We start from the raw sequence: 13,774 nt of genomic DNA on the forward strand, positions 1-13,774 counted from the left end.
AACAGTGCAGCACAAATCTGAGAGTATATTGTTAGCGCTGCTTGTTCAAGAGGAAGACTGCAGCCTTGTGATAAGGCAATGTGCTTAAAATATGACTTTCTGTGAGATCAAAATGCTGAGGTTATGTTTAACTTCTAACCACTGTTGATGTGTTTATTGTCAGATCTCAGCTACACATGAGGAACATGGCCAGATACTCTAAAATACAGTTGTCATGCTTTATGCAACAGGCAGTTGGGCACATTAATCACAGAAGAAGCTAGAAATTGTGCATTAAAATTAATCGACAACATTTTTTGTTTTATTTGGAGCATTCCAACTTCATGTCGGTTCTAAGCTCAGATGACTTTCATCAATATGACTATCTGTTTTCCTTGTTAACTGACGCAGGACCCTGATGGTTAGAGCCTCTGTTTTGGGAGCTGTTAAAACCACACAGACTGTGGCAGCCCCGACCGGCCCCATCTTAATCACAGCTGGCTGAGCAAAACTGATGACATATACAAGAGTGTTTTTCCGAGAGTATAAATACACAAAGTGAGCTGCAGCGAGCCAGCCACTATTTCCATCACAACTATTTTACATTTTTATCAGCCTGACAGATTACTGGGTTTAATGTTTGGAAAGATGTAAAGCATTTTTCTAATTATTGGACTCAGTTACTTTTCTTAATACATTTAATTGAAAATACCCTACTTTGGATCTGATGCAGTACAAGTACCTCATATTTTTACTTTGTTTCATTCCATCACTGATGTAGACTACTAACATAAACTGATACTAACATCTACTCAACAGATTAATTGGTAAGAAAAGATGAAATTGATAAATTTTTTTATCAAGTTAGGTTAAGTACAAAAGTAAATAAAAAGTTTTGGCATCAAAAGATACTTAAAGTGCCAAAAGTTAAAGTTTTCATTTTACACGATGTCGTCTTAAATTACTGTAAATACTTTGGATATACAGTTATATGTCCTTATTCAGTTGTTGGGGATACTTTGCATACATTTTCTGAAGCTGCAAACCAGTGACAAAGGCTTTATGGTAAATGTATGGTCATAAAAAGTTCAGTATTACCCTCCGAAATGTAGTAAGAAGAGGTAAAGAAGTAACATTAAATACGAATACCTCAAAACTGTTCTCAAAACAGTACTACTAGTAGTATAAAACTGGTGATTTTACATGAAAGCCTTCAGTCAAGCCACTTGATGGCCAAAGATTCATACAGTTCTCTGAATGCATACTGATCTGTGAAAGAACCCCCAAAACCCTGCACGCTGTCAATCACTTGTTGAATAATTAATTATGTTAATTGATTATGGCTTTATGACCTCAGTGACGACGGAAGTGATTTCTGTTTAATTTTACAGTCAGGATTTATGATCTGGGCAGGATCTAGGTGTACGCAGTTGACATCAATATTGAAATATAAACAGATGAGTTCAAATATGCCTCACTCGTTTAATGAGTAGAATAATAATAATCATGTGGCATTTAAGTTATTTTGTTTCTTAACAACCCAAACAATCCACACTGCCTGAAGTAATCTGTCCTTTTAATCCGGCTACGCTCATGATCTGATGCGACATGTCTCTAAAGAGTACAACAGCATCACAGTAGGTGAAGCGTGAACTAAATAAAGATTAAAGAAAGCTATTATATCATGTGAATCAATTTGTGTATTGTCTGTGTTGGATTGTCAGACTCAGGTGCTGCCTTTTTGTTTCTGATCTGACCTTCATATACTCTCAAAGCACAACAACAGATCTTTGTGTGTTGTACTTTGTTTAAGAAATTAATGAAACGATTGTGATTTGTTTGAGGAAAAGCCTTACTTCAACCTGGGTCAGGTTATTGGAGGAATTAAATGAATGGTAAAAATAAAATGAAAGAATTGATTTGATCACCGTTGCACGTGATGGAACAAAAATGTACAACTGTAGTTAATTCTGTTGTCTTTACCTCCCAACTAAACAATTTGAATTCCAAATAACAAATTTTAATATCTACATATCTCGTTCGGCCCTTTGGTTTGTTTCTGTGATGCCTTGAAATCTGGGTTTATACAAAGAACAGTTATTTTCTCGGCCTGTTTGTTTTCCTTGTGGCCTAAGAGATGAAATACACACAGCTTACAGCACATGCACACCAGAAGTGACATATTGTTAAAAGAGGAACTGGGAATTCGTCCTTCAGATTCAGTTCCTTGAAGGCTACCTTTGAACGAATCCATTTACGTGTCATATGATGGGGATGAGCCAGGACTCTGCGGGGGTTAGACGCCTTGCTGCTAGATTTTTTCTGTTGATTCTTGTGCGACACGATGACCTGGGTGGTTTAGCCCACTGTGCTTCAATCTGCTAACGCTTTCTTCTACAACATGCAGTTTGGCCTCGTGAAATGTCCTTTAACGAGGCACTGACTTTAGACGTGCTGCAGGTGCTGTTGTGCAAACTACACTGAGTCATCCTCTGTAGGAAAGAGCTGCCAACCTCTTTTCTTTTTTTTTTTGCCAGATCTTACAGGAAGATAAAAAGACATTAGTGCAGAATTTAAACACAGCTTTGTATACACTCGACATAACTCCAAAATGAAAACTGGAACATAAATGACATTTGAGAAAGTACAGTTGACAGAAGAAAACACTTTCGGCTCTAAAACCAAAATCATACTTCCAAAGCTCACCACAGTCTTTCTAAGACACAAATCAGCTACAAGCAATGGCAAAAAATGGATTCTCAAAAACTCAAACCCATCCTTTTCTAACTGAGTCATTTGAAACCCTCGGCGCTCATCAAGAACTGTTTTTCTGACATCTGCAGACAGATTGCGACATCGTAAAAAGGCCGTAAACAACATTACCCTCACATTACCGATCACATGCCCTGCTGTGTTTTTTTCCAAGGTGTTTCTATTTGTCATGTGCATATGATTTTACTGTGACTGTATAACTGTTAATACGTTGGCAATATAACACTCAGTGACACCTTCATTAGGTATGCTTTTACCTGCTCAGAGGAACACATTTATGTATATCTGTATGTTTGTTATTGAGGTAGTAGCGTGCAGCGATGTGACACATTTCAACACAATGCAGTCCAGCACAACACGACTGCAAACTACACCCTCAGTCAAAAACATGTAGTTGTACTGACACCTCTTGTACATAATAATCTTCATGACTGTTGAATTTCTGTCCTCTTCGATCTGTTCTATCTGAATTTAATTTCTTAGATGCTCCAAATAAAGTGGCCTGGGGGCTGTATCGTAACACGTGTACAGTTAACTATAGAACATGTGACACTCACACATTGTCCAGTTTTAGCTTAGACCGTGTCAGAGATATGTTGATTCATATCAGTTCACGCCTGTAAAAAATAACTGAAAAGCCTCACAAGACATAATTTAAGTAGTAAAAGGGAAGTAACATTAACTAATGTACTGAATCTAGTCTGGGGTGCTTGTATGTGACTTTGGTATTTCTGATCCACGCATCTGTAAACTTTTACTCCACAAACAATTCTGGAGGATTGTACTTTTCACTCCACTACATTTAGACTTTGGCTATAGAAGGGCTACAGGATTTTACTTGCGGCTTATAAAAATGATGTTTTTGTTGTTGTTGTTTTTTTTTTAATGAATTAAACCGACCAGCAAAGCATTATAACAACTTTATAGCACATTTAGTAAAGCCCCTTTTTCTGCATTGAGTACCTTAACTTAATTTAACTGTATTTTGCTAATGATGCTCAAAAGCATTAACTTAAGGTGATCCCATGTAACTTGTGAAGAAGAGCATATGTAGTAACAAGCGTCAGTTACTGCATAATGTAGTGTACCAATAGCACAAATAGAGAAAGACCACTACGTCTACAAAACTGACTCAGTACACAGCATTATTTAAAGTTTTCAAAATTAACTGTCATGTCAAAGCGAGCAAAGGTGAGTATTATTGCTTGAAAATCAACATTTTTACTTGTATTAATTTCTTATTCAACACAATTACATGATCTAGTTCTATAATTTTGCAATGACATTTTCAAAGTTGGACTTTTAGCTATTAGTGTTGAGTGTTTTATTGTTTGTTATTGAAAGATAAAAGAGTAGTTGGGAACATTTTGGAACTACACTTATTTGTTTTGTGTCCCAGCCAAGTGCCATGATATAAGGTATTTAAGGTAGCCGTGGAATAGGCTACGTACCAAACTGACAAATGACGAGGCTGAGAACCAGAAAAAACCTTGTTCAAATCTACGTTGCTCATTTGTAAGTGCGACACCATCGGAGAGCTGGGGACAATTCCAGCTGTGTTGTGGCAACCAAAAGAGGTAATCCAAGCTAAATGTGATGTTTTCATAACCATAACCAGGTTTTTGTGCCTAAACCTACCCAGCGACAAGACAAGAAACATTTCAAATTGAACCTAAACAAACATCCAGTTGCAGCCTAAGCTTGATCTTTGTGGCAGTAGTAGTTTTGCAAAAACCTACTTAGCCATCATTTATTCTGGTGATTAGGTTTTTATGTTTTTGTGTCTCTAACTCTATGAAAAAAAAGAGTGAGATATGGGCCTGCAGTATAAAGTAAAGTCGCAAACATTGTTATATTTGTTTTCTGGTGTAAGTAGCAAACTGTGAAGTAGCACACTTGTGACCTGCAGTCGGTCCGACCAAGTGCTGCTTTCTGGTTTGGTCCCACCACAAGGGTGTAACTGAGCACTTCACAGTTTTCCATCTGAATGCAGTCACAAGATACACATCTCTGATGGTTTGAGCTCGCACAAGCACACAAACAGTAACACTGGCACCTCTTAATACTCGGTCACATAGCTGTGCCCCTGGGGCCTTCGGGGCCTGTCGCGTGGAGGTGTCAATGTTCTCATCACTATCTTTGTATGCACTTATTTTAAGAGGCTGCTAATATTCTGAGGGAAGCACGGTCTGATAGTTATCAAACGGTACTGTTGCTGGAGCTGCCAACACTTCAAACTGAGAAGGATTATACAATGAAATACTGCTGTTTACTGTAGTCTGGCCTGTCAACTTTGTGCAAGCTGGACTAACGTCACAGTTTTTTCCCAACAGACTTGAATGCATTCATTGTGCTATTATACATTTTTTTTTGCTGACATTCAGAGTTTTTCAAAGTCTCCGTGTATTGAGTCTCATAAGATTCACAGCCCAGGGTCACAAGATCTTACCCACACAGCCTTGCAGAGGGGGAATGACACGCATGACCACTGACTGTGGAAAACAGGATACAGAGTGCGTCGCAACAGGAAGTTGCACTCCTCCTCTGCTGAACATCAGTTTGACCAGAATGACTGCAGGTTGATGTCCACACTCTGTAACTCCTGCGGCAGTATTCAAATTTCGTAATCGTCGTCGCTCACCATTTCTTCTGAGCTGGTTGAGTAATTCAGTTGAAATAAAAAAAAGAGCTTTTGTCTAAAAAAGAAAGAAAGACAGAAAAGTCCCCAAGGCAGGCTGTGCCGTCCTTTAGATTGGATATAGGCAAAGAAAAACTTACTTTAATTAATTGTGAATAACAAAAAATGGAATCATCCAGGATAGTATACAGTTTATAAATAAAAGGTTGTTTTTTTTTTAAATTACTACATTAAATTACAACTCCTGAAACAAACTCACATACATCTCTTGTTGATTTGTACATTTAAGTGGAGTATGTGTTAAATATAAAAGAGGTTTAAAAAAGTATCTAAACATTACAGATAATGTAGAGTAAAATGTAATCTGCATGTAAAGCATGCTATCAGTAATAAACTGCAAAAAAAGATACATAAACATAGTCAAACAGGGGAAAACACACTTCTGAAATAATGAAATAAAAGTAAATACTGCACATGTATCAGCTCATAAACTCAACATTGTACACCTACAGCATGCAAAGTAAAACTAATCTAACATCAGTGTGCTCGTAAAAGGAAAGGCAGGATACGCCCACAGTCTCAGACAGTCTTACCGTTGCCCTCTGTGCTGTAACATCCATCGACAGGCTGTAAAGGTGTCCACTGGGGAGTTGTTGAAGTACTGGAAGCAAATTGCCAAAGGTGGTTGAAAATGCAGGCTTTCTATATATCTCTGAATTAGCAGGGGAACTAAAAACTTCCTTAATTCTACCAATTTAGGTTGGTAACATAGGCTTCTTCTTCTTCTTCTTCTTCTTCTCCTTCTTCTTCTTCCTTTAAAAACAAGAAGGTGACAAACTCTTCCTACAAAACATGTGTTTACGGGTGAGTGAATCCACTGTGAACTCCTGATGCTGATGAGCTTGGTTCATTTGAGGTCACATCTTGATATCTTCAGTTTAAAATACGTGGCCTCCACTAAATATACTGTAATTACTACCACACACTGACACAATGGGTTACCAATTTGTGTTGACACTGCATGTCCACCAAGAATCTATACTTAATGGCTTCTTTTTCTTTCGTTTCCAGGTTTCTTGTAAAGAGCATACTGTTGCATTTTTTTGACAATATCTTTTACAGTTTGAAGTGATGCAGGTTATGTGTAAACATATTAGATATTTTAGAGAAGTTTGGTCACAGTTTGACTTGAACAATGCACTTCTTAGAAAATAGGTGCCTCCCATTTATCTCACTAATTTCAATGAAAGGCACAGAGAGCTCACATGTACTACATTTCAAAAAGGAGAGTGGTACAATATAAAACAATACCTCAGCATGAATTAAAAGACTGTTTTTGTGTGTGACCAACAGATAGTTTTGTGATAATTTTGTGCGCAGAATTGTCAGCACAGCAGCAGTGGCACCCCTGAGACATCAAAAGCTAGAATAAATAACAAGTATTCAAATCAGCTCATTCATTTTCAGTTGTTCTTACTGAATGAATGAGAGGGGCGCGTTTGAAAAACAGAGCAGCTGCAGCCATGGTGAGGGGTATCCAGACCAGCTCGCATTAAAATGAATGTACAGAGTTTTAGTAAGAGTTACAGAGAGCAAATATAGATTTTAAAGGAGATATATTATGCAAATGTTCCAGTTCATAATGTTATTTTTGATTTCTTCTAGAACAGGTTTACATGTTTTAGTGCTCAGAAAACACAGCAGTTGTCTTATTCTGTCTGTTATAACTCCTGTCTCTTTAAGCGCCCCCAACCCCCCCCGAATACCCAGTTTCCTCTGATTGGTCAACTCACTCATGCCTGAGCCAGCATCGCTAACAACAACAGAGGAGCTCTGTTCAGTTCATTCTTATGTGCCAAACTCGATGCTCGGCATAAATCATTAAAATGTGTGACATGGTGTCTTAGTTTGATGTCATGAGGCCACTTGGTGCCTTTTTAACTCACAAGCTCTTTCACATGCTCAAGAGCCTATAAAAAACACTGAAGGATAGGAATAAAATGAAAAGCATAATAGCATAATAGGTCTCCCTTAAGTTAAATTTCTTTTTCTTCTTATACTGAAATGTTTGCTTGCACATAATACGTGTTTTAAGGTGCATAAAGTCTGATATGCGTGTGAACCTCGACCTGCTAACAATAAAAACAGCGGGAATCAAGCACCGAAATTAATGCATATGTATTTCAATTCAATTTACAGAGAAGAAAACAGAAGAACATGTGTAGGATGATTTATCATATTGACGCCTTTTTCATTTCTCATGACACAAGTGTAAGCCACACTTTAACATGTGTGACAACATTGTCACTTAGACAAGCCATACAATTTTGCACCACCCAATTCTGAGCTTTCAGCAGGCAAACTATCATCAGTGAGCCTGACAGGCAATCCAGCAGGCGCCGACAGGGTCGATTTAGCCTCCAGACGGCGGGGCCTGTTTACGAGTGAGATCTGCAAGTGGGTTAAAATAAAATGTATTCTGTTACTTGTGTGATTCTCCTGAAATCTGCTAAAACATGAGAATATAACACTGAAAATTTCAGTTCTGTGGGTGGACAGTCCACAGAGCAGGCATTTGTTTCCTGGCTGATAGTCCACAGAGGTTTCAGTGGCCATCATGTGTTTCACAATGACATGGAACGGTCGCTTGACATGCATGCGAGGGGACATCCAGCCCTCTCACTTCTTATTCCTGATTCCTCATTTTCTCTGGACTCCACAAGTCTCAACTATCAGACTACTGGGCTGTGGGTATTATTAGACAAGGGTGAATCACAAGGCACATGGACACACACACACGCACACACACGCACACACACACACACACACACACACACACACACACACACACACACACAAACACACACACACACACACACACACACACAAAGCCATTCACATTGGAAAACATGCTTTTTTCTTTTGCATGACACACTAGGCTACTACTGGGCAGTTCTAGACCTAATCTGCTGTCTCTTTTATAACATTTGAATTTAACTTCTTTGCATGTCTTCATAAATAAACTACACAGAAACACGCACATTCACCCATTTACACCCGTATAAGGCCTCGGGCCCCTATCCCACCAAACAACTGAGTTCCTCTTTCTTTATGTATTGCTCAAGTCAGACAAAGATGAGTCAGTGCGGATATTAATCATGTTTTTTTTTGTTATCTTCACATCTCACACTGCTAAGTCCGCCACCGTCAGAGCCACAGTTGGCCAGGCTATTTTTGAAAATCCGAGAACTTAAAGATTGGTTTGACTTCTTAAATGTTAAAAACAACCACCCAAAAGATCATACCGTCAGTCTGGCTCCTATAATACGTTATGTAGAAAATGTTGCTAAGACTGTTCAACATTGCACGTTTGTACATGTAAGGCAATCATCATTATGGTGACAAGTAAAACTAAAAATGTAGACCATTACTATTCATTCCGCAACTCCTACACGTTCCCTATATCTAAGACTATGAGAAATGAAAAGGAAAGGTAAGAGGCTTCACAGCTGATCCAAATTAAAGAAAAAGAAAAAAAAACAAAAGGATACAGTTCAACTTATGTGATTCTAGCTAAAAGTGCAAAAGGTTTTAAAAAATTACAGATAATTATCAGGCAGAAGAGAAAAATCTAATTGCTGTGACAATATAATGAGAGGTCTTGGCTGTTATCAACTCCTGTCAGATGCACCCCCTGGTGGTCGGGCAATTCATTGACAGAATATAGTGTACAGTTGATCTGGGGTGCTTTAGAAGGGAGGTGGGGATAAGGGTGCTCGCTACCTAGGGACCCAACCCTGGGAGTAACTTACAAAAAGTTAAATACTTATTGTGCACCTCAACAGAATGTACATAAGAAATACATCAAATACCTTTTTCTGAATGTGCCATGTTAAGTGCTTTTGTTTGAGAGGAAGCAGACAACAGGCAACTTTATCCTCCTCTAGCATATCCAAGTGGTATTGGACATCGCCGTCGCTGTTGCAAAGACAACCAGATCATTTATGTTTTTCTTAGAGGTGTCAGGCAAAATGTTATAGTGATTGCAAGGTTTAAAGGGAACATTTGCTTCATCATGATGGACTGAAAACTTGTTTATTGCCATCTTAAAGGGGCACTACATAGGTTTGGAGAAGAAATTCACACAATAATAATGAGTAACGATACAAAGTCAGAAATATCAATTTATTTCATGATTCAATTAAAAAAAAGTTGATCCCTGAGGATAATAAGGTCCACAGAACAATGTTATAAGCTAGAAAGTAGAAAAACAGTATGAAATTGTGTTATCCTTTAAGGTGGGTTAAAGTGGGTTTGTTTATTTAGTTTGTTTAGGAAGAAAAACATATCAGCCAATGAAGACCTTTCTCTTCTGATCAAAATGTCTTCCTCAAAACTACATAGTGCACCTAAAATATCATATAAAATAGTCCAATGTAGAAGTCTTCAAAAGCCAACTTAAGTATTAATGCATCTGCTAAATGAACTCATACTGCAGAACAATGGTGTAAATGTAATATATGATATAATTAGACTGCTAAAACTGATGCATTAATCTGTAGACTGCATTTGATTGTTGTCAAAGAGAGAGAGAGAGAGAGAGAGAGAGATCAAGTTAGCAGACCGCTAATTTACGGAGTTTTATCAACCTCAGAAATGACCGCACGTCAACAATACACTGCAGTAAATGGATCCAAATATAAACCGCCACCAAAAAGCCACAAATAATGCTCAGAACAGCACCAAACTTCAGAAACAGTACAAATAGGGTCTCAGCACATAGTCTGGGGCATTAAAACTCCGCTAGCTTAGCTGGATTTCTACTGAAAAGCTGACTAAATCCCGACGACACGATTACTGAGTGCAGTAGAGTTCCGCAGCTCATGGATGAAAATGTATGATTATGACTCCATGGAAAAGCAATCAAAGTTCATATGTGTCTTACCTGCCAGTTTATAACACATATTATCGAGAGCGGACAGGGAAAAGAACGGAATTGAGCATTTCTAACCGCACTCGGTAATCGTCGCGTCGGGACTTCCCCGACCTGGAAGCTGATGGAGGAGAGGTAACTCTGTTTTTAGCATCCCAATAGAAATCCAGCTAAGCTAGCGGAGGTTAGATGCCCCAGACTATGTGCTGAGACCCTATTTGTACTGTTGCTGAAGTTTGGTGCTGTTCTGAGCATTATTTGTGGCTTTTTGGTGGCGGTTTATATTTGGATCCGTTTACTGCAGTGTATTGTTGTCGTGCGGTCGTTTCTGAGGTTGATAAAACTCCGTAAATTAGCGGTCTGCTAACTTGATCTCTCGAGAGGGAGTCTAACACAGTTTCACTGTGATTTAGACCATGGATTAAACTTACACCGGAATATCCCTTTAAACTGTATACAGTTTGGAGTATCAGCTCAGTGACTCCCTACCTCAAGCTTTAAAGATAAATGTCAAAGGTTGTAAGATGATTAATGGGTCGGCTACTTGCCAGCCCTCCCGATTTTCCCAGCAGACTCCTGTTTTTCATTGCCCTCTCCCAGTTTCCTCCCGGGGCCACAATTCTACTGTATTCCTCCTGATTTTAAACTGCTGCTGCACAGTCTGCTCGACTGTTGCACCTCGTCCGCCTCATCGAATGAGAGAGAGAGTTAATATTTAAACAAATTTCAGATGCCCTGGAGAGAAGAATTCCGGTTTCTAAAGTCTTAAAGGAAACGGGTGCTGTAAAATCTGCCATGTTGGTGTTTCTGTCAATCACGGGGGGGTGGGGTTGCACCACATCAATCCCCATTGACAGGCTGACAAACAGAGGGCAGTGGCAGAAAAGATTCTCTAACAGGCAGGGGCAAAAAATGAGTGGATGAAAAGTGCTAAGTTAACACTGAAAGCCCGTTTTGGTTTCAAAGAGCTCCATATGTATGAGGTCCCCGGGTTGGCATGGGTAGGGAGAAACAAGCTCTGCTACCCATACACACATCCATAGTCATTCAATTAGAGAGGCAAGGTGTTAAAGTAGAAATGTCGCTTTGGTGGAACTGTATATAACTAATCATCTTTTCCTGTGCATGCTACTAAACAATCCTCCCTTGACAGAGACTATGGATGTTATAACAGTACATTCAGTGTTGTATCAGTAGCCAGTGCTTTAAACTACAAGCATGCATGATAATTGATTGCTATATTACTTATATTAGTGTGCGGACATGTCATTGAGCTATGGATGTCTGGAGATAACTGGGAAGCACAGGGGGTCGCCACTGTCTCTATTGTTGTGGGGTCTGTAATTTATTTGTGCCAGTCGTGCCGGGTTCTATGAAGTCCACAGTTTATTAATACACCCCATTTTCTCTATCTCGACTGATGTAGGGTTTATATAGAGAAGAAAATAACTGTGAGGATGATGTGGCTTACACCAGCTATACCTTATACCTCGATGTATATATATGTTTTATCTGGTGACTTATTGTTTGCGTATTTTAAAACTCTCTGGCTTTCTTGTACCAAGCAAAGCAGTAATACAGTTCATCACTGCCACAAATACTCTACTGAAACCTGCACAAAGGAGGATTTGAGTTCATTCCAGGGTAATAAAGTTTTTTGAGCTGAGGTTCTGGAGCAAACAAAGCAAAATTCCTTCTCTCTTTGCTTCCTCCCACCATTTCCACATAATCCAGTCAAAAACCTGCCAGCTTAGCTCTGCAGACTTGTGCTGATGCACCCTATCCAAACCAGCAGGTCGGGGGTTTACCAGCAGTTATTTCCTGTAAGATGCTCCGGTGACAGTATGCTAAATAAATAATTTACTTGTAAGTTTAACTCTCCAACATCTAACAAAGCATACATAGATGTCAGAAGTCAAACCTAACAATATGCAGTGCAAGGGGCCCTTGATGACAACCCTACTGCAGCAGTAGCAGTCAAACGAGCTATGAAGTGAATGAAGGGAGAGAGCAGCGTCAGCAAAAACAAAGCAAACCACCAAACCGTTTCACTTCGAGAGCCAAAACTGAAACCAAACACCTACTGAATTGAATTATTAAGATGCAAAATAGTACAAAGATCCTAAATTCCCCTTAATTGAGTGTCTTCCTGCACAAAGTGCCCCTCTGCTGGCCATGCTCAGATTATGAAAAATAATAATAATATAATAATATGGACACTGCATATTTAAAGGAGAACTTCGGTCGATTTAAACATGCAGCTTCATTGCTCAAGCTACCCTTGACTTGCGAGTACCGAAGACGCGAACAAATTTGGTCCAGCCATTACAGAGCTCCGTGAACGGAGATGTAGCATTGAACGCTAACTGCATGGGGTCAGAACTTCACGCTGTGTTTTAAGCATCTTAACATGCTCCACATCTCACACCAGAAGTTATGCAACATCAGCAGACACCTTAGCACACAGCACTGTAGCGTGTATGACTCAAACTGAATAAAAAAGTAGTTAAAATAGTGTGTTTGTGCAAGCAGCTACTTACCTGTTTGTTGACATCCGTGTGTTCCGGTAGCTAGACCAAACTAGTCAATCCGTCGAGCGTGCACTTACTCCCTCACTGGCGGGGACGGAAACGTATTCCAGCATTTTCGTGTGTATGTTCATAATGTACATGTCCATGTTACAACCTGTCATGAGCCATGAGCCTTACAATAGCCTGTTAAGCCTGTTAAGTGCACACTCGGTGGATACGCTAGTTTGGTCTAGCTACCGGAAGACGCGGATGTCAACAAACAGGTAAGTAGCTCCTTGCACAAACACACTATTTTAACTACTTTTTTATTCATTTTGAGTCATACACGCTACAGTGCTGTGTGCTAAGGTGTCTGCTGATGTTGCATAACTTCTGGTGTGAGATGTGGAGCATGTTAAGATGCTTAAAACACAGCGTGAAGTTCTGACCCCATGCAGTTAGCGTTCAATGCTACATCTCCGTTCACGGAGCTCTGTAATGGCTGGACCAAATTTGTTCGCATCTTTGGTACTCGCAAGTCAAGGGTAGCTTGAGCAATGAAGCTGCATGTTTAAATCGACCGAAGTTCTCCTTTAAAGAGCATTTTACCTCAACGAAAAACGAGAAGCCCTTGGGGAGCCAAATTAAACCTTGTGGCTGGCAAACTTTGGCTGTATTCACAAAAAATCTAGATCAGCTGCTGAAAGTGGTGCTCATGGGCCAAAGTGCATTTTTCATCCTGTGCACTGTTTGCCTCTCTGTTCTGCTCTGCCTGCCTGTGTGTGTGTTTGCATGTGTGTAGCCCCATCCTCGGTCAAACAGACACACAGACCTACAGCTTTTTGTGATGGATAGAGCAGAAAAGAGAGCAAAGACAGTCATTTTCGCTCCTCGCATCCTTTCAGTCCTAACTTCACACTTTTTATAGCCTGGGCATTACAC

Source organism: Sparus aurata, chromosome 4 (genome assembly GCF_900880675.1).
Source record: "Sparus aurata chromosome 4, fSpaAur1.1, whole genome shotgun sequence".
Classification (NCBI taxonomy): domain Eukaryota; kingdom Metazoa; phylum Chordata; class Actinopteri; order Spariformes; family Sparidae; genus Sparus; species Sparus aurata.